Raw genomic sequence first — 21,895 nt, 5'->3', positions numbered from 1 at the left:
TGTGTGTGTGTGTGTGTGTGTGTGTGTGTGTGTGTGTGAAGGAGAAAAAGAGAGAGGGAGCAGAAGAGAGAGAGAGAAGATGGAGAAAGAGAGAATAGTTAGTCCAGGAGAATATCTGCAGTCGTGTGGGTGAACTGAGGGTGAAATGAGAAAGGAGAGAGATGGCAGAAGAGACACATCACAGAGATACAGCACTGAGACACATCACAGAGATACAGCACTGAGACACATCACAGAGATACTGCCAGAGAGAAAGAGTGCCTGAAAGCAGAAGAGGGAAATAAAGTGTTGAGTGTAGACTAAAACCAAACAGAAATGGGCAGCAAGGGAAAAGGAGTAGGGGAAAAAAACATTGCGAGTCACTCTCTCTCTCAGTTAGCTGTGGGTACCTTGGGGATTCTATGTAGCGCCTCTGCTCCCTGAGCGGCCATTTTGGGGATTCCATCTAGCACCTCTGCTCCCTGAGCGGACATTTTGGGGATTCCATCTAGCACCTCTGCTCCCTGAGCGGCCATTTTGGGGATTCCATCTAGCACCTCTGCTCCCTGAGCGGACATTTTGGGGATTCCATCTAGCACCTCTGCTCCCTGAGCGGCCATTTTGGGGATTCCATCTAGCACCTCTGCTCCCTGAGCGGACATTTTGGGGATTCCGTCTAGCATCTCTGCTCCCTGAGCGGACAGTTTGGGGATTCCGTCTAGCCCCTCTGCTCCCTGAGCGGACATTTTGGGGATTCCGTCTAGCACCTCTGCTCCCTGAGCGGACATTTTTGGGGGATTCCGTCTAGCACCTCTGCTCCCTGAGCAGACAGTTTGGGGATTCCGTCTAGCACCTCTGCTCCCTGAGCGGACATTTTGGGGATTCCGTCTAGCCCCTCTGCTCCCTGAGCGGACAGTTTGGGGATTCCGTCTAGCCCCTCTGCTCCCTGAGCGGACATTTTGGGGATTCCGTCTAGCACCTCTGCTCCCTGAGCGGACATTTTTGGGGGATTCCGTCTAGCACCTCTGCTCCCTGAGCGGACATTTTGGGGATTCCGTCTAGCACCTCTGCTCCCTGAGCGGACAGTTTGGGGATTCCGTCTAGCCCCTCTGCTCCCTGAGCGGACATTTTTGGGGGATTCCGTCTAGCACCTCTGCTCTCTGAGCGGACATTTTTTTTTTTTTGACTGAGACGGTTCCAGTTGATTACATAATGAGGCATCTGGCTGGAGCTGATACTTGAGCCTTACTGCACTAGACCTGCTTAGCTTTAACCTACAGCCTATAGCTACTAGCTGTTAGGGTCTAGATGTGAGTCCAGAGACAACAGGAGGCTGCTGAGGGGAGGACGGTTCATAAAAACTGAGCAAATGGAATGCTATCAAACACACAGAAACCACGTGTGTGATGTATTTGATACCATTACACCTATCCGCTCCAGCCATTACCATGAGCCCATCCTCCTCAATTTTAAGGTGCTACCAACCTCCTGTGCCAGAGACCCAAATCAACCCTTTGCTCCTCTCATGCAATCTTGGAGATCTATATGGCTAAAAAGATACTTGGTCCAAAAGACACCAAGAGACTGTTAACATTAGTTTGCATAGCCCTCATTTAAAGTGAATAAACCACAGTTAACCTTTTAGCATGCAGGCCAGTGAGCATGTAGCCTCACAGTTCGTATCGCAGTGTTGGGGACTGAGACAGAGAATGAGCTTGTAGCCTCACAGTTCGTATCCCAGTGTTGGGGACTGAGACAGAGAATGAGCTTGTAGCCTCACAGTTCGTATCCCAGTGTTGGGGACTGAGACAGAGAATGAGCTTGTAGCCTCATAGCTCGTATCCCAGTGTTGGGGACTGAGACAGAGAATGAGCTTGTAGCCTCACAGTTCGTATCCCAGTGTTGGGGACTGAGACAGAGAATGAGCTTGTAGCCTCATAGCTCGTATCCCAGTGTTGGGGACTGAGACAGAGAATGAACTTGTAGCCTCATAGCTCGTATGCCAGTGTTGGGGACTGAGACAGAGAATAAGCATGTAGCCTCACAGTTCGTATGCCAGTGTTGGGGACTGAGACAGAGAATGAGCTTGTAGCCTCATAGCTCGTATGCCAGTGTTGGGGACTGAGACAGAGAATGAGCCTGTAGCCTCATAGTTCGTATCCCAGTGTTGGGGACTGAGACAGAGAATGAGCCTGTAGCCTCATAGTTCGTATCCCAGTGTTGGGGACTGAGACAGAGAATGAGCCTGTAGCCTCATAGTTCGTATCCCAGTGTTGGGGACTGAGACAGAGAATGAGTCTGTAGCCTCATAGTTCGTATCCCAGTGTTAGGGACTGAGACAGAGAATGAGTCTGACAGGAACAGATCCTGCCTCTTTGCTGTCACCCCTCAGTGAAGCTCACCACACACACACACACACACCCACACCCACACCCACACACACACACACACACACACACACACACACACACACACACACACACACACACACACACACACACACACACACACACACACAAATCTCTCCTGAAGGCGGAACGAGGACAGAGTGGCACTCAATCTCTGTGCTATGCTGCAGACTCCCCTCCTCCCTCCTCCCTCCCTCCCTCCCCTCCTCCCTCCTCTTTCTCCCTCCTTCATCCCTCCCTCCCCTCCTCCTCCTCTCCCCCTCCCCCTGCTCTTCTCCCCTCCTGATCCTTCCTCCTCCTCCTACCCATCACCCCCCCAGATGCCACCCTCCTCCCTCCTGTCATCCCCCCCTCACCTCCCTACACTCCCCATCCCTCCCTCCCCTCCTCCCTCCTGTCATCCCTCCCTCACCTCCCTACACTCCCCATCCCCTTCTCTATCTCAACTTCCTGCTCTGACTACCAAAAAGGTGTTTTGCTTACTTCTGCAAACTGCATAGGCCATAACTAAGACACAGCTATAGCCATAACCAAGACAGAGATACAGCTATAACCAAGACAGACATACAGCTATAACCAAGACAGAGTTACAGCCATAACCAAGACACAGCTACAGCCATAACCAAGACAGAGATACAGCTATAACCAAGACAGAGATACAGCCATAACCAAGACAGAAATACAGCCATAACCAAGACAGAAATACAGCTATAACCAAGACAGAGTTACAGCCATAACCAAGACAGAGTTACAGCCATAACCAAGACAGAGATACAGCTATAACCAAGACAGAGTTACAGCCATAACCAAGACACAGCTACAGCCATAACCAAGACAGAGATACAGCTATAACCAAGACAGAGATACAGCCATAACCAAGACAGAAATACAGCCATAACCAAGACAGAAATACAGCTATAACCAAGACAGAGTTACAGCCATAACCAAGACAGAGTTACAGCCATAACCAAGACAGAGATACAGCTGTAACCAAGACAGAGATACAGCCATAACCAAGACACAGCTACAGCCATAACCAAGACAGAGATAGAGCCATAACCAAGACAGAAATACAGCTATAACCAAGACAGAGTTACAGCCATAATCAAGACAGAGTTACAGCCATAACCAAGACAGAGATACAGCTATAACCAAGACAGAGATACAGCCATAACCAAGACACAGCTACAGCCATAACCAAGACAGAGATAGAGCCATAACCAAGACAGAGAAAGAGCCATAACCAAGACACAGCTACAGCCATAACCAAGACACAGCTACAGCCATAACCAAGACAGAGATACAGCCATAACCAAGACAGAGATACAGCCATAACCAAGACAGACATACCACTAAAACCAAGACAGACATACAGCTATAACCAAGACAGAGTTACAGCTATAACCAAGACAGAGATACAGCCATAACCAAGACTGACATACCACTAAAACCAAGACAGACATACAGCTATAACCGAGACAGAGATACAGCCATAACCAAGACAGAGATACAGCTATAACCAAGACAGACATACAGCTATAACCAAGGCAGAGTTACAGCCATAACCAAGACACAGCTACAGCCATAACCAAGACAGAGATACAGCTATAACCAAGACAGAGATACAGCCATAACCAATACAGAAATACAGCCATAACCAAGACAGAAATACAGCTATAACCAAGACAGAGTTACAGCCATAACCAAGACAGAGTTACAGCCATAACCAAGACAGAGATACAGCTATAACCAAGACAGAGATACAGCCATAACCAAGACACAGCTACAGCCATAACCAAGACAGAGATAGAGCCATAACCAAGACAGAGATAGAGCCATAACCAAGACACAGCTACAGCCATAACCAAGACAGAGATACAGCCATAACCAAGACAAAGACATACATAGGGTGTTGGGGGGAGGCTGTTTAACATGAATAGACGATGATTCAGGTCTTACGATTATTCGAGCCAAGCAGAACTTTAGAGCTGTTTGACAGAAAAAAAGGCAGTAGGAAATGGGTATAATTCATGTTTGAATATGTTGTGAGTATTAATTACCCTGTATTTCACTTTAGAGCAGACAGATAGTGGTCATTCAACCAAGGCTGTATATACAGTGGATTTGTGCATTCACTGAATTGTTTTTGCATATAATTCACTGTTATTTTCTCAGAGACCGATGTGCTTTCATATGTACAGTATGTGTGAGCGGCACTCTTAAATCACAGAAAGCCTTACTGTCGATCAGTCTTTCACTATCATCATTGTTTCTTCTATCTCAACAGACCCACATAAAACAGACAGGGGCTGAGCAGAGGGAAAACCCATAGCCTTGACCTATAACCTGACGAGGACACCAGTTCTGCCCATGTTGTTCATACATTCATTACCAGGTAGAACTTCATGTCAATACACTGCCTATGTCTCCTAACATTAATTACATGGATGGTCTACAGTAACTCAATACACTGCCTATGTCTCCTAACATTAATTACATGGATGGTATACAGGCATGTCAATACACTGTGTGTGTTTGTGTTATTACATGGTCTACAGTAACTCAATACACTGTGTGTGTTTGTGTTATTACATGGTATACAGTAAGTCAATACACTGCCAGACCACCTTATTAATCAAAACATATGTTGACATATGGCCGCTGATCTGTCGAACTAAGAAATATATAATTTCCTGTACGAACACAAACACATACCTTTCCTCCTTCACCTCTCTGCTGTAGGGATTCCTCTCCGTAGTCTATAGCCCTGGCTGTAATGCCTGTCTGTCTGGAGGGAGGGAGGGAGGACCTACTGCTACTGTCTGGAGGGAGGGAGGACCTACTGCTACTGTCTGGAGGGAGGACCAACTGCTACTGTCTGGAGGGAGGGAGGACCTACTGCTACTGTCTGGAGGGAGGGAGGACCTACTGCTACTGTCTGGAGGGAGGGAGGACCTACTGCTACTGTCTGGAGGGAGGGAGGACCTACTGCTACTGTCTGGAGGGAGGGAGGACCTACTGCTACTGTCTGGAGGGAGGGAGGACCTACTGCTACTGTCTGGAGGGAGGGAGCACCTACTGCTACTGTCTGGAGGGAGGACCCACTGCTACTGTCTGGAGGGAGGGAGGACCTACTGCTACTGTCTGGAGGGAGGGAGGACCTACTGCTACTGTCTGGAGGGAGGGAGGACCTACTGCTACTGTCTGGAGGGAGGACTTACTGCTACTGTCTGGAGGGAGGGAGGACCTACTGCTACTGTCTGGAGGGAGGGAGAACCTACTGCTACTGTCTGGAGGGAGGGAGGACCTACTGCTACTGTCTGGAGGGAGGGAGGACCTACTGCTACTGTCTGGAGGGAGGGAGGACCTACTGCTACTGTCTGGAGGGAGGGAGAACCTACTGCTACTGTATGGAGGGAAGGAGGACCTACTGCTACTGTCTGGAGTGAGGACTTACTGCTACTGTCTGGAGGGAGGGAAGACCTACTGCTACTGTCTGGAGGGAGGACCTACTGCTACTGTCTGGAGGGAGGGAGGACCTACTGCTACTGTCTGGAGGGAGGGAAGACCTACTGCTACTGTCTGGAGGGAGGACCTACTGCTACTGTCTGGAGGGAGGGAGGACCTACTGCTACTGTCTGGAGGGAGGGAGGACCTACTGCTACTGTCTGGAGGGAGGGAGGACCTACTGCTACTGTCTGGAGGGAGGGAGGACCTACTGCTACTGTCTGGAGGGAGGGAGGACCTACTGCTACTGTCTGGAGGGAGGACCTACTGCTACTGTCTGGAGGGAGGGAGGACCTACTGCTACTGTCTGGAGGGAGGACCCACTGCTACTGTCTGGAGGGAGGACCTACTGCTACTGTCTGGAGGGAGGGAGGACCTACTGCTACTGTCTGGAGGGAGGGAGCACCTACTGCTACTGTCTGGAGGGAGGACCTACTGCTACTGTCTGGAGGGAGGGAGGACCTACTGCTACTGTCTGGAGGGAGGGAAGACCTACTGCTACTGTCTGGAGGGAGGGAGCACCTACTGCTACTGTCTGGAGGGAGGACCTACTGCTACTGTCTGGAGGGAGGGAAGACCTACTGCTACTGTCTGGAGGGAGGGAAGACCTACTGCTACTGTCTGGAGGGAGGGAGGGAGGACCTACTGCTACTGTCTGGAGGGAGGGAGGACCTACTGCTACTGTCTGGAGGGAGGGAAGACCTACTGCTACTGTCTGGAGGGAGGGAGCACCTACTGCTACTGTCTGGAGGGAGGACCTACTGCTACTGTCTGGAGGGAGGGAGGACCTACTGCTACTGTCTGGAGGGAGGGAGGACCTACTGCTACTGTATGGAGGGAAGGAGGACCTACTGCTACTGTCTGGAGGGAGGACCCACTGCTACTGTCTGGAGGGAGGGAGGACCTACTGCTACTGTCTGGAGGGAGGGAGGACCTACTGCTACTGTCTGGAGGGAGGGAGGACCTACTGCTACTGTCTGGAGGGAGGACCTACTGCTACTGTCTGGAGGGAGGACCTACTGCTACTGTCTGGAGGGAGGGAGGACCTACTGCTACTGTCTGGAGGGAAGACTTACTGCTACTGCAGCACTAAATGAGATAGATGGCCTTTCTCTGTTCTCTCTCTCTTCCTCTCTCACCCTTATCCCTTCTCCCCTCTCTCCCCTCTTTCTCTCTCCCTCTCTCCCCCCCTCTCTCTCCTCTTTCTCTCTCCCTCTCTCCCCTCTTTTCTCTCTCCCTCTCTCCCCTCTTCCTCTCTCCCTTTCTCCCCCCCTCTCTCCCTACTTTCTCTCTCCCTTTTCTCTCAAATCTCTCCAGCTATCCCTTTCTCTTTGTATTTTTCTCTCTACATTTCGCTCCCTTCCATCTTTCCTTCTCTCACTTAATTCCTTCTCTCCCTTTCTCCCTTCTCTCTCTCAATCTATCTCCCCCTTCTCTCTCTCTCTCATCTGGGTGTGTGTAGAATACCAAGTAGCCTCCTCCACCAGGGTGTGTAATTATCTGGCAGACTGAGCCACCCTGGCCCAGCCCTACACACACACACTGAGCGTGCACACACAGGCATGTACACACACACAGGCATGTACACACACACAGGCACATACACACACAGGCACACACAGGCACACACAGGCACACACAGGCACACACAGGCACACACAGGCACACACACACACACACACACACACACACACACACACACACACACACACACACACACACACACACACACACACACACACACACACACACACACACATGCTCACACACACACCGAGTCACATAGCAGAGAGCTGCTGAATCACATAGCAGAGAGCTGCTGAATCACATAGCAGAGAGCTGCTGAATCACATAGCAGAGAGCTGCTGAATCACATAGCAGAGACACACAGAGACACACTGAGCGTGCACACACAGGCATGTACACACACACAGGCATGTACACACACACAGGCATGTACACACACACAGGCACATACACATACAGGCACACACAGGCACACACAGGCACACACAGGCACACACACACACACACACACACACACACACACACACACACACACACACACACACACACACACACACACACACACACACACACACACACACACACACACACACACACACACACACACACAGGTATTAAAGCCAGAGGCAGAGCCAATGTTCCTCTCAACCTCAGCCTAATGCAATGTGCTGTACCCCTTACCCTAACTCTACCCATTCCTCTACCACAGCTATATACACCACCCTTACCCTAACTCTACCCATTCCTCTACCACAGCTATATACACCACCCTTACCGTAACTCAGTGGTGTAAAGTAGTACTATTTATATTTTTGACAACTTTTATATTTACTCCACTACATCCTTATAGAAAATAATGTACTTTCTACTCCATACATTTTCCCTGACAGCCAAAAGTTCTCATTACAGTTTGAATGCTTAGCAGGACAGGGAAATGGTCTAATTCCCGCACTTATCAAGAGAACAAAGCTGGTCATCTCTATTGCCTCTGATCTGGTGGACTCACTTATCAAGAGAACATCCCCGGTCATCTCTATTGCCTCTGATCTGGTGGACTCACTTATCAAGAGAACATCCCTGGTCATCTCTACTGTCTCTGATCTGGTGGACTCACTTATCAAGAGAACATCCCTGGTCATCTCTACTGTCTCTAATCTGGTGGACTCACTAAACAGAGAACATCCCTGGTCATCTCTACTGTCTCTGATCTGGTGGACTCACTTATCAAGAGAACAAATCTGGTCATCCCTACTGTCTCTGATCTGGTGGACTCACTAAACAGAGAACATCCCTGGTCATCCCTACTGTCTCTGATCTGGTGGACTCACTAAACAGAGAACATCCCTGGTCATCCCTACTGTCTCTGATCTGGTGGACTCACTAAACAGAGAACATCCCTGGTCATCCCTACTGTCTCTGATCTGGTGGACTCACTAAACAGAGAACATCCCTGGTCATCTCTACTGCCTCTGATCTGGTGGACTCACTAAACATAAATGCTTCGTTTGTAAATTATGTCTGCGTGTTGAACTTTGCCCCTGAATATCCGTATATTTAAACAGCAAGAAAATTGCTTCGTCTGGTTTGCTTAATATAAGACATTTTGAATAATTTATAGTTTTACTTTTGATACTTAAGTACATTTAAAACCAAATACTTTTAGACTTTTACTCAAGTATGAATGTTCTGGCCCCTGAAGTTGGGTTTATGTTCCTTTAGGCTATTGTGTAATTCCATTGTTGACCACTTGGGGCCTCTGTCCTGTGTTGATGTGTGTTGTTCGTTTAATATGCTAAAACCTGTAGAAGAAGAATTGTTTACATTTCAAAATGGTGAAAGTCACACTGTAGAGCTGCAGACTATATCAAACTCCATCCTTCTTGCTATCATTTTGTAGAAGAATTGTCTGTAAGTAAAGTAAAAATTATCATAACATATTGTGACTGTATATCTATGTTTATGAACATGTATACGAAAACATGTTCATACTGAGATGTAAGCCAAGTAATCAGCTAGCATACAATACGTCATACTCATTTGTTATTTTCTTTCTATATTTCAGTTTTACTAGTTTCAGCCACTATTACTGTACCTACGAAGCAGTGGCAGTAAAGCGTTCTTCTGCACTACAGTAGCTGTACCGAGATTATCTATCTGCTAAGCTTATTAAGGGACTCTTTTGCGAGGGCAGAAAAATGAAAATTGGGTACTTTTTCCACCACTGCCCTAACTCTACCCATCCCTCTACCACAGCTACGTACACTGCTGTACTATGAAGGTAATACACTAATCACTGTAGTTCTGCACCTCCACCGATACACTGTAGTACTGCACCTCCACCAACACACTGTAGTACTGCACCTCCACCAATACACTGTAGTACTGCACCTCCACCAACACACTGTAGTACTGCACCTCCACCAATACACTGTAGTACTGCACCTCCACCAACACACTGTAGTACTGCACCTCCACCAACACACTGTAGTACTGCACCTCCACCAATACACTGTAGTACTGCACCTCCACCAACACACTGTAGTACTGCACCTCCACCAATACACTGTAGTACTGCACCTCCACCAATACACTGTAGTACTGCACCTCCACCAACACACTGTAGTACTGCACCTCCACCAATACACTGTAGTTCTGCACCTCCACCGATACGCTGTAGTACTGCACCTCCACCAATACACTGTAGTACTACACCTCCACCAATACACTGTAGTACTACACCTCCACCAACACACTGTAGTACTGCACCTCCACCAATACACTGTAGTACTGCACCTCCACTCACCCATTCTGCTCACCCATGAACTCACCCTGTGCATACACCCACAGCCCTCACCGCCCAGCCTTAAAATCACAGGCCCAAAATGCACCTGACTTACACAAGCTCTACCCCATTCTAGCTCAATTTGAATTACATGGTGTGCCTTCCAAATCGCACTGTATTCCTTACGTAGTTTACTACCGTTGACCAGGGCTCATAAGGTAGGTTGTACACTATATAGGGAATAGGGTGCCATTGGGACAATACCATATTCTACAGCTCTGCCAAACAAGTTATTTCTCTGCTCTCCTCAGTCAGGAGGAAATTAATGAACGCTTGGCTGCCCTCCTCAATGCTTTAATAGATTTAATGCAGCAATACTCGGCAAAGGGAGAGGAGATATATAGTCCTGATGCTCCAATCTGAATAGAACATTTATGAGTAGACTCCTGTGTTGTTGCTAAGAGTCCTGTGTTGTTGCTATGAGTCCTGTGTTGTTGCTATGAGTCCTGTGTTGTTGCTATGAGTCCTGTGTTGGATGCTGTTTTTTTTTTTTTTTTGCTATGAGTCCTGTGTTGGATGCTGTTGTTTGTTTTTTTTTGCTATGAGTCCTGTGTTGGATGCTGTTGTGGGGTTTTATTGTTGCTGGTAGCCTGGTTATTTGCAATTGGTTATATTTATTCAGTGTTTGACAAATGTTTGTTGACATTTGACCAGACACATAGGAAGCATATACAATGCATGCCGACGAGGTAATTGAGATGAAATAGCCAGTCACGGCCTCCTGACTGGCGCAGTGGTCTAAGAAAATGGTATGTATCCTCTCTGGCAGACAGTTTAGTAATGTCTAGGGTGGTATGAGTTTAGTAATGTCTAGAGTGGTATGTATCCTCTCTGGCAGACGGTTTAGTAATGTCTAGGGTGGTATGTATCCTCTCTGGCAGACGGTTTAGTAATGTCTAGGGTGGTATGAGTTTAGTAATGTCTAGGGTGGTATGTATCCTCTCTGGCAGACGGTTTAGTAATGTCTAGGGTGGTATGAGTTTAGTAATGTCTAGGGTGGTATGTATCCTCTCTAGCAGACGGTTTAGTAATGTCTAGGGTGGTATGAGTTTAGTAATGTCTAGGGTGGTATGTGTCCTCTCTGGCAGACGGTTTAGTAATGTCTAGGGTGGTATATATCCTCTCTGTCAGATGGTTTAGTAATGTCTAGGGTGGTATGTATCCTCTCTGGCAGACGGTTTAGTAATGTCTAGAGTGGTATGTATCCTCTCTGGCAGATGGTTTAGTAATGTCTAGGGTGGTATGTATCCTCTCTGGCAGACAGTTTAGTAATGTCTAGAGTGGTATGTATCCTCTCTGGCAGATGGTTTAGTAATGTCTAGAGTGGTATGTATCCTCTCTGGCAGATGGTTTAGTAATGTCTAGAGTGGTATGTATCCTCTCTGGCAGACGGTTTAGTAATGGTTAGGGTGGTATGTATCCTCTCTGTCAGATGGTTTAGTAATGTCTAGAGTGGTATGTATCCTCTCTGGCAGACAGTTTAGTAATGTCTAGGGTGGTATGAGTTTAGTAATGTCTAGGGTGGTATGTATCCTCTCTGGCAGACGGTTTAGTAATGTCTAGGGTAGTATGAGTTTAGTAATGTCTAGGGTGGTATGTATCCTCTCTGGCAGACAGTTTAGTAATGTCTAGGGTGGTATGTATCCTCTCTGGCAGACGGTTTAGTAATGTATAGGGTGGTATGTATCCTCTCTGGCAGACAGTTTAGTAATGTATAGGGTGGTATGTATCCTCTCTGGCAGACGGTTTAGTAATGTGAAGGATGGTATGTATCCTCTCTGGCAGACAGTTTAGTAATGTCTAGAGTGGTATGTATCCTCTCTGGCAGACGGTTTAGTAATGTCTAGGGTGGTATGAGTTTAGTAATGTCTAGGGTGGTATGAGTTTAGTAATGTCTAGGGTGGAATGAGTTTAGTAATGTCTAGGGTGGTATGTATCCTCTCTGGCAGACGGTTTAGTAATGTCTAGAGTGGTATGTATCCTCTCTGGCAGACGGTTTAGTAATGTCTAGGTTGGTATGTATCCTCTCTGGCAGACAGTTTAGTAATGTCTAGAGTGGTATGTATCCTCTCTGGCAGACAGTTTAGTAATGTCTAGAGTGGTATGTATCCTCTTGAACCCATGCTCTGTTCTTCCCAGGGCCATTGAAAAGATTGATCATTTATGTTATCTCTCCATTGTGTTAAAGGGGAAGTTCCCCCCCAAAACATAAAGAGAAATATGTCTCTGGTTCTAGCTGGTGCATGAGTTGTAATGACAACAACTAGTCCAACCTTTACATTATTTACATTAAAACATTTAGAATATCAGCTCATGCTCTGAATTGACATGTAATGACTGACTTTGGTTTATACTAGCCAACATAACCAATCATTCTTTCTGTTTCTACCTGCCTGGTAGGGAATGAAAGGATGAGAGGGGTGATGCAACAGACATGACGATATGACTATGAACTCGGATTTTAATCTTTGTTCAATTTTTGTGTATCTTTTTCACAGCCTTTTCAAAGACGGGACCCCATGTTCCTTCACTCATGCCTCCTCCAGTAATTTTTCAGTAGGATTCAAGGAAACACTAAGTAGGACTAATTTTTTATTCTGTTACACATCTTTCAGGAGATCCAAGAAGCCGTGTGGAGTATTCCAAACAGGTCAAGGACTGGGTAGAGAAGAGTGTCTGAACAGAAGACATTCTTATTTAGAACCCCATTGGTCCAGCAGGCTGTCTAGAAGCCGATTGGTTCAGCAGGTTGTCAAGAGGTGGGAAGACATATACAAAGACCCAGACTTTAAAGTTGACACACCAGACCTACATCCCATCATCACCCTGGTGAACACCAGACCTACCTCCCAACATCACCCTGGTGGACACCAGTCCTACCTCCCATCATCACCCTGGTGGACACCAGACCTACCTCCCATCATCACCCTGGTGAACACCAGTCCTACCTCCCAACATCACCCTGGGGGACACCAGTCCTACCCCCCAACATCACCCTGGTGGACACCAGACCTACCTCCCAACATCACCCTGGTGAACACCAGTCCTACCTCCCAACATCACCCTGGTGAACACCAGTCCTACCTCCCAACATCACCCTGGTGAACACCAGTCCTACCTCCCAACATCACCCTGGTGAACACCAGACCTACATCCCAACATCACCCTGGTGGACACCAGTCCTACCTCCCAACATCACCCTGGTGGACACCAGACCTACCTCCCAACATCACCCTGGTGAACACCAGACCTACCTCCCAACATCACCCTGGTGAACACCAGTCCTACCTCCCAACATCACCCTGGTGAACACCAGTCCTACCTCCCAACATCACCCTGGTGAACACCAGTCCTACCTCCCAACATCACCCTGGTGGACACCAGACCTACATCCCAACATCACCCTGCTGGACACCAGTCCTACCTCCCAACATCACCCTGGTGAACACCAGACCTACATCCCAACATCACCCTGGTGGACACCAGACCTACCTCCCGACATCACCCTGGTGAACACCAGTCCTACCTCCCATCATCACCCTGGTGAACACCAGACCTACCTCCCATCATCACCCTGGTGAACACCAGTCCTACCTCCCAACATCACCCTGGTGAACACCATACCTGCCTCCCAACATCACCCTGGTGGACACCAGACCTACCTCCCAACATCACCCTGGTGAACACCAGACCTACCTCCCAACATCACCCTGGTGAACACCAGACCTACCTCCCAACATCACCCTGGTGGACACCAGACCTACCTCCCAACATCACCCTGGTGAACACCAGACCTACATCCCAACATCACACCGGTGGAAAAAAACAACCAAGGAGGAGCTAACTTTAGCTAGCCAATTCCAACAATAACATGCCATGCAATCATTGGTGTCTGTGTTTTAGTGTGCCTGCTATGTAGCCCACCTGGAACAGCACCATTCTCTACCTCAGGGGTGTATTCATTCTGCTAAACACCAGACCTACATCCCAACATCACCCTGGGGGACACCATTCTCTACCTCAGGGGTGTATTCATTCCGCTAAACTCATCGGCATAGAAATCAGAATGAATAGAACAGGATTGGAACCTCTAACCCTTGAAATTTGACCGGTCAACTAACGGGTACACTTGCAATGGCTGCCTAGTGTTGTCATCAAATGTAATTGTATTTGTCAGGTGCTTCGTAAACAACATTCTTCTTGGTCAGCCCGCGAATTGAACGACTCAGTATAATGCGTCTCCAACCGATACGGCACAATAGTACCATTCTGAAAATGAGGCGGGTCTACAATTTCCTCTTAGTTCTCTGACATTCTTTACTCTAATTAAATTTGATGAGGACAGCAAATACATCCTTCAACCACGCCCACCTCGGAAGTCCCGTCCTGACTCGCCGCGCGCATTAATCTACTTCCTGGTTTCCATACAAAAATAACAAAATACATTAGTAAAAATGTGCCTACAAAAATAAGGTAGCTGAAAAATTGTGCCGAAAAAGTCATTACAAGGACTATTGTAGTCATGGGAGACCAGAGCGGTATAATGGACTTTGACGTTACATGGGGTTTCTATGTGAAAGGTAGGGGTAAAACCTGATTATTACCTCAATCTAAAAACTCAAGCAATGGCCATAAAAACTGTCTGGTGTACTGAGAAACGATCAGTCAAGTGTTAGAAAGGACCCTGAAGTTGTTTTGGGGTTAACTTCCCTTTTAAACCGCTGTCCTCTCCTTAAGGACACAATGGGCAGCTTAAAACTTCTTCAGGATCGGTGCCTCGTCCACGGGACGGTTGAGCTAACCCTTACCCTAACCTTCAACCACAGTATAGACTACCACAGTATGGACTACCACAGTATAGACTACCACAGTATAGACTACCACAGTATGGACTACCACAGTATGGACTACCACAGTGTAGACTACCACAGTATAGACTACCACAGTATAGACTACCACAGTATGGACTACCACAGTATGGACTACCACAGTATAGACTACCACAGTATAGACTACCACAGTATGGACTACCACAGTATAGACTACCACAGTGTAGACTACCACAGTATAGACTACCACAGTATAGACTACCACAGTATGGACTACCACAGTATGGACTACCACAGTATAGACTACCACAGTATGGACTACCACAGTATGGACTACCACAGTATGGACTACCACAGTATAGACTACCACAGTGTAGACTACCACAGTATAGACTACCACAGTATAGACTACCACAGTATAGACTACCACAGTATAGACTACCACAGTATGGACTACCACAGTATAGACTACCACAGTGTAGACTACCACAGTATGGACTACCACAGTATAGACTACCACAGTATGGACTACCACAGTATGGACTACCACAGTATGGACTACCACAGTATAGACTACCACAGTGTAGACTACCACAGTATGGACTACCACAGTATGGACTACCACAGTATAGACTACCACAGTATAGACTACCACAGTATAGACTACCACAGTATGGACTACCACAGTATAGCCTTAACCCAAAAACCTAACCTAACCTTAACCCTAAAACTAACACTAGCTCCTAACCCTAAAACGAACCCTACCTCCTAACCCTAAACCTAACCCTAGCTTTTAACCCTAGCTCCTAACCCTAAACCTAACCCTAAACCTAACCCTAGCTTCTAACCCTACCTCCTAACCCTAAACCTAACCCTAGCTTCTTACCCTAGCTCCTAACCCTAACCCTAAACCTAACCCTAGCTCCTAACCCTAAACCTAACCCTAGCTCCTAACTCTAATTCTAACCTTAACGATAACCCCCTAGAAATTGCATTTGACCTCATGGGGACTAACAAAATGTCCCCAGTTGGTAAAATGTTTGTTTGTTTACTATTCTTGTGGGGACTTCTTGTCCCCACATGAATAGTTAAACACGTCCACACACACGCACAGACAGGGGCATTCCTGTGCCGTTTCAGAAAGTTGCAGGAAAATACGAATAAGTGATGCTGACTGACTAAACGGAATAGGCTAACTGTCATTCTAATTCCAATGTCTGAACTACAGTTGTTGAAATAAGTTTTCCCCGAGGTGTGACAACCTGGCTAGACTCGTATTCGTAATTGTATCTGTAAATTGACAGTTGGTAGTCGTGATCGGAAAAATCTGAAGTGTTTTTATTATGCCTAAGTAGATGTTGGCAAAATAGCTGCTGGTTTATAGATCAACCAAGCTGCAGATTAGGAGCAGCTTGCGGACCGTCTCTTCTTTCCCTACCCTTGCTTTGCTTGTAAAATATCATGCACATTGATAGCTTGCTAGCAAACGTTGTGGCCTATTGATTTATCATAGTAGCAGGCAAACAGGAGACAGCAGTGATCTAGATGATCAGATTGAAACATGCGACAGTTTCGCTCTATCCAATCAGAGCAGCAGGATCAACATGCAGCCCGCCCTTCTCTTTACAGACAGGCAAACTAGCCAGTTGAGTAATTTAGAGCGTGGTGCACGATACTGAGAAGGAAGACGACACGCTGTTGCCTTGGCTACCTCCTTGTAGCTGCTTTCTTGGTGTTCACAATTGTTCATCGTCATTACACAATTGTTCTAAATTCAATCACTGTCTTCACCCTTGTTTTTGCCTGCGCTGCCCCATGCGCTCCTCTGCGTGTGTGAGTATCCATAGCAACGGCTACGTTTGAGACATGAGATAGCTGTTAGTTGACTTAGCTAGCTACTTTAAATTCAGACAAACACTTGTAACTTTTGATTGGAAGCAGATCATTCTGTTCTGATTCCAGATTTGAATAGCAGAAAAGGAGACCAAGATGTCACACCCTCTAAGTTTCTGTCTAAAGTTCTGGGGAACTGATCAAATATACAGTTGTTTGGAAAAAGTATATACATATATTTTTTTAGGCAGTTAAATAAACAGCTAGATTGTTTGTTATGATTTCAGGTTTGAATAGCAGAGAAGTAGACACAGATGTCATACACACTAACTTTTTGTCTTAACTTGTTGGCAAAGTGTTCAAAACTTCTGTTGTTTATAAAAAGCGAGAGGCAATGTTGTTGACGGGTTAGTAAAACAACTGTATCGTTTGAGCAGTATTAAATATATGTTATTATAATTTGAGATTTGAATAGCACAGAAGTAGAGGAAGATTTCCTAAACTCTAACTTTGTATCTGTTGTTGGGAAAGTGGTCAAACTAGTTTATTTGTGACTTGTTTCAGGAAATATGTTTTTTAAAACTTTTATCAAAATGTGTTTTTTGGCAGAAATATCTTCTTGCACGCCATCTGTAAACTACTAGCCTAGTTGGTTTAGCCACGGTCTGCCATGTAGCTCGCTTCCGGCTATAACATGAGCTGGTCAATATGTGTAGGAAATCCTTTCGAACACTTTTTTAAAAGATATAACATAGTATAGCTGAAAAAGTGTTGCTCTCCACTTCCTGGATGACCGAGTTTTGAAATCAGTGGAATGCCCGGTGGAGTATGATAGCTAAGGAGATGGAGAAAATTGATTGTAAATATGCAAAGTTAGTCGAAAAGAGAAGATACAGAAAAGACTGTTGTATAAAACATTTGTCAGTCATGGCACCCATGACAGAGAGGGAGAAGCATCCATAAATGTATACGGGTAAGATAGTCTAGCTAGCTAAATTTACAGATATTATACATTCAAATTTTGTCCGAAAGTTGTTCATTACTGTCACGTTCCTGACCTATTTATGTTAGTTTTTGTGTGTTAGTTGGTCAGGACGTGAGGTTGGGTGGGCATTCTATGTTTTCTGTTTCTATGTTGGTTTTGGTTTGCCTGGTATGGCTCTTGATTAGAGGCAGGTGGTTTGCGTTTTCCTCTAATCAAGAGTCATATTTAGGTAGGGCATTCTCACTGTTTGTTTGTGGGTGATTGTCTCCTGTGTCAGTATGTTTGTTCGTACCACACTGGACTGTAGCGTTTGTTTGTTTCGTTTTCGTTTCGATGTCGTCTGTTTCCTGTACGTAAGTTTATGTTTAGTTATGTAAGTTTATGTTCAGGTTTCGTCAACGTCGTTTTCTTGTTTTGTAGTTTGAAAGTGTTTTGTTTCGTTTCGTGTTTGCCATCATCGTTATTAAATAAAAGATGGCTTATTTCCCAAAGCCTGCGTTTTGGTCTGAGGATCCTTCTCTCCTCACCTCATCTGAGGATGAGGAGAGCACAAGCCGTTACAGAATCACCCACCAACAAGCTAAGACCAAGCGGTATGGGAATGCTCGACGGAGAAACAAGGATTTCTGGACATGGGAACAGATAATGAATGGAGAAGGTCCCTGGGCTAAGGCAGGAGAAAATCGCCGTTCTCAGGAAGAGAGGGAGGCAGCTAAAGCCCAGGAGCGGTGGTTTGAGGAGGCAGCAAGGAGACGTGGCTGGAAGCCCGAAAAGCCGTGGGAGCAGCTGGAGGCACTGAGGAGAGCAGAGGCTACCGGGGAGAGGAACCGGAGCTATGAGGGAACGCGTCTGGCACGGAAGCCAAAAAAGCCCGTAAGTAATTCCCAAAAATTTCTTGGGGGGGGGCTAGGAGATAGTGGGCCAAGGGCAGGTAGGAGACCTGCGCCCACTTCCCAGGCTTACCGTGGAGAGCGGGAGTACGGGCAGGCGCCGTGTTACGCAGTAGAGCGCACGGTGTCTCCTGTACGAGTGCATAGCCCAGTGCGGGTTATTCCACCTCCCCGCACTGGGAGGGCTAGATTGGGTATTGAGCCAGGTGTCATGAGGCCGGCTCAACGCGTCTGGTCTCCAGTGCGTCTCCTCGGGCCGGCATACATGGCACCGGCCTTACGCATGGTTTCCCCGGTTCGCCTACATAGGCCGGTGCGGGTTATTCCACCTCCCCGCACTGGTCGGGCAACCGGGAGCATTCAACCAGGTAAGGTTGGGCAGGCTCAATGCTCAAGAGTGCCAGTACGCCTCCACGGTCCGGTATTTCCGGCACCACCTCCCCGCCCCAGCCTAGTACCTACAGTGTATACACTACGCACTAGGCTACCAGTGCGTATCCTGAGCCCTGTTCCTCCTCCACGCACTCTCCCTGTAGTGCGTGTATCTAGCCCGGTGCCTCCAGTTCCGGGCCCACGCACTAAGCTACCTGTGCGTCTCCAGAGCCCTGAACCCACTGTATCTTCTCCCCCTACTAATCCTGATGTGCTTGTCCTCAGCCCGGTGTCACCAGTGCCGGTACCACGCATCAGGGATAGAGTAGGCTTTGAGAATACAGTGTGCCCTGTCCCTGCTCCCCGCACTAGTAGGAAGGTGCTTATCCTTAGCCCGGTGCCTCCAGTTCCGGCACCACGCACCAGGTCTACAGTGCACCGTATCCGGCCAGAGCCATCCGTCTCCCCAGCGCCATCTGAGCCATCCGTCTCCCCAGCGCCATCTGAGCCATCCGTCTCCCCAGCGCCATCTGAGCCATCCGTCTCCCCAGCGCCATCTGAGCCATCCGTCTCCCCAGCGCCATCTGAGCCGCCCGTCTGCCATGAGCCTGCAAAGCCGCCCGTCTGCCATGAGCCTACAGAGCCGTCAGCCAGACAGGAGCCGCTAGAGCCGTCAGCCAGACAGGAGCCGCTAGAGCCGTCAGCCAGACAGGATCTGCCAGAGCCGCCAACCAGACAGGATCTGCCAGAGTCGCCAACCAGACAGGATCTGCCAGAGCCGCCAACCAGACAGGATCTGCCAGAGCCGCCAACCAGACAGGATCTGCCAGAGCCGCCAACCAGACAGGATCTGCCAGAGCCGCCAGCGAGCCATGAGCAGCCAGAGCCGTCAGAGCGCCATGAGCAGCCAGAGCCGTCAGAGCGCCATGAGCAGCCAGAGCCGTCAGAGCGCCATGAGCGTCGAGAGCCGTCAGCCTGCCATGAGTGTCGAGAGCCGTCAGCCTGCCATGAGCGTCGAGAGCCGTCAGCCTGCCATGAGCGTCGAGAGCCGTCAGCCTGCCATGAGCGTCGAGAGCCGTCAGCCTGCCATGAGCGTCGAGAGCCGTCAGCCTGCCATGAGCGTCGAGAGCCGTCAGCCAGCCATGAGCGTCGAGATTCGTCAGTCAGCCATGAGCTGACCTTCAGCCTGAAAAGGCTAGATACCCAGAACTGCCCATCAGTCCAGAGCTGTCTCTCTGTCCGGAGCTGCCTTTCAGTCCGGAGTTGCCCCTCTATCCTGATCTCCCTCTCTATCTTTATCTACTTCTATATTCTTATCTATCCCTCTGTCTTGATTTATCTCTCTGTCCCGGTGTTGTCCTTATTAGATATGTTGTTAAGGGGATTTTGTGGGGGTCAAAAGAGGGTGGACATTCTTGGAGGGAGGAAGTTAGGATGGATTATGGTGGGGTGGGAACCGCGCCCGGAGCCTGAGCCACCACCGTGGTTAGATGCCCACCCAGACCCTCCCCTAGACTTTGTGCTGGTTTTCGTTTCGATGTCGTCTGTTTCCTGTACGTAAGTTTATGTTTAGTTATGTAAGTTTATGTTCAGGTTTCGTCAACGTCGTTTTCTTGTTTTGTAGTTTGAAAGTGTTTTGTTTCGTTTCGTGTTTGCCATCATCGTTATTAAATAAAAGATGGCTTATTTCCCAAAGCCTGCGTTTTGGTCTGAGGATCCTTCTCTCCTCACCTCATCTGAGGATGAGGAGAGCACAAGCCGTTACAATTACAAGTTAAAGCGTACGCTTTGTCCTGAGTCTGCACAACTCTGCCAGGACCTAGGATCAAGAGAGAAACTTAAGTGTTTTAGTACTATATCTCTTGACACAATGATGAAAATAATCATGGCCTCTAAACCTTCAAGCTGCATACTGTACCCTATTCCAACTAAACTACTGAAAGAGCTGCTTTCTGTACTCGGCCCTCCTATGTTGAACATAATAAACGGCTCTCTATCCCCCGGATGTGTACCAAACTCACTAAAAGTGGCAGTAATAAAGCCTCTCTTGAAAAAGCCTAACCTTGAGCCAGAAAATATTTAAAAAACTATCGGCCTATATCGAATCTTCCATTCCTCTCAAAATTTTTAGAAAAAGCATTGCCTTCCTGAAGACAAACAATGTATACGAAATGCTTCAGTCTGGTTTTAGACCCCATCATAGCACTGAGACTGCACTTGTGAAGGTGGTAAATTACCTTTTAATGGCATCAGACCGAGGCTCTGCATCTGTCCTCGTGCTACTAGACCTTAGTGCTGCCTTTGATACCATCGATCACCACATTCTTTTGGAGAGATTGGAAACCCAAATTGGTCTACACGGACAAGTTCTGGCCTGGTTTGGATCTTATTTGTTGGAAAGATATCAGTTTGTCTCTGTGAATGGTTTGTCCTCTGACAAATCAACTGGACATTTCGGTGTTCCTCAAGGTTCCGTTTTAGGACCACTATTGTTTTCACTATATATTTTACCTCTTGGGGATGTCATTCGAAAACATAATGTTAACTTTCACTGCTATGCGGATGACACACAGCTGTATATTTCAATGAAACATGGTGAAGCCCCAAAATTGCCCTCGCTAGAAGCCTGTCTTTCAGACATAAGGAAGTGGATGGCTGAAAACGTTCTACTTTTAAACTCGGACAAAACAGATATGCTTGTTCTAGGTCCCAAGAAACAAAGA

The 21,895-nt window shown here is 47.4% G+C and overlaps 1 protein-coding gene across 2 annotated transcripts in view; it reads right to left on the bottom strand.

The window, feature by feature from the left end:
* The window catches only part of LOC129827342 (FERM and PDZ domain-containing protein 3-like), a 340,309-nt gene that overhangs the window by 141,315 nt on the left and 177,099 nt on the right, over window positions 1-21,895 (bottom strand). The gene's annotated exons all lie outside the window — the stretch shown is intronic.

The sequence above is a fragment of the Salvelinus fontinalis genome, chromosome 29, assembly GCF_029448725.1.
Source record: "Salvelinus fontinalis isolate EN_2023a chromosome 29, ASM2944872v1, whole genome shotgun sequence".
Taxonomy (NCBI): domain Eukaryota; kingdom Metazoa; phylum Chordata; class Actinopteri; order Salmoniformes; family Salmonidae; genus Salvelinus; species Salvelinus fontinalis.
This window is presented reverse-complemented; position numbering and strand designations above follow the sequence as displayed.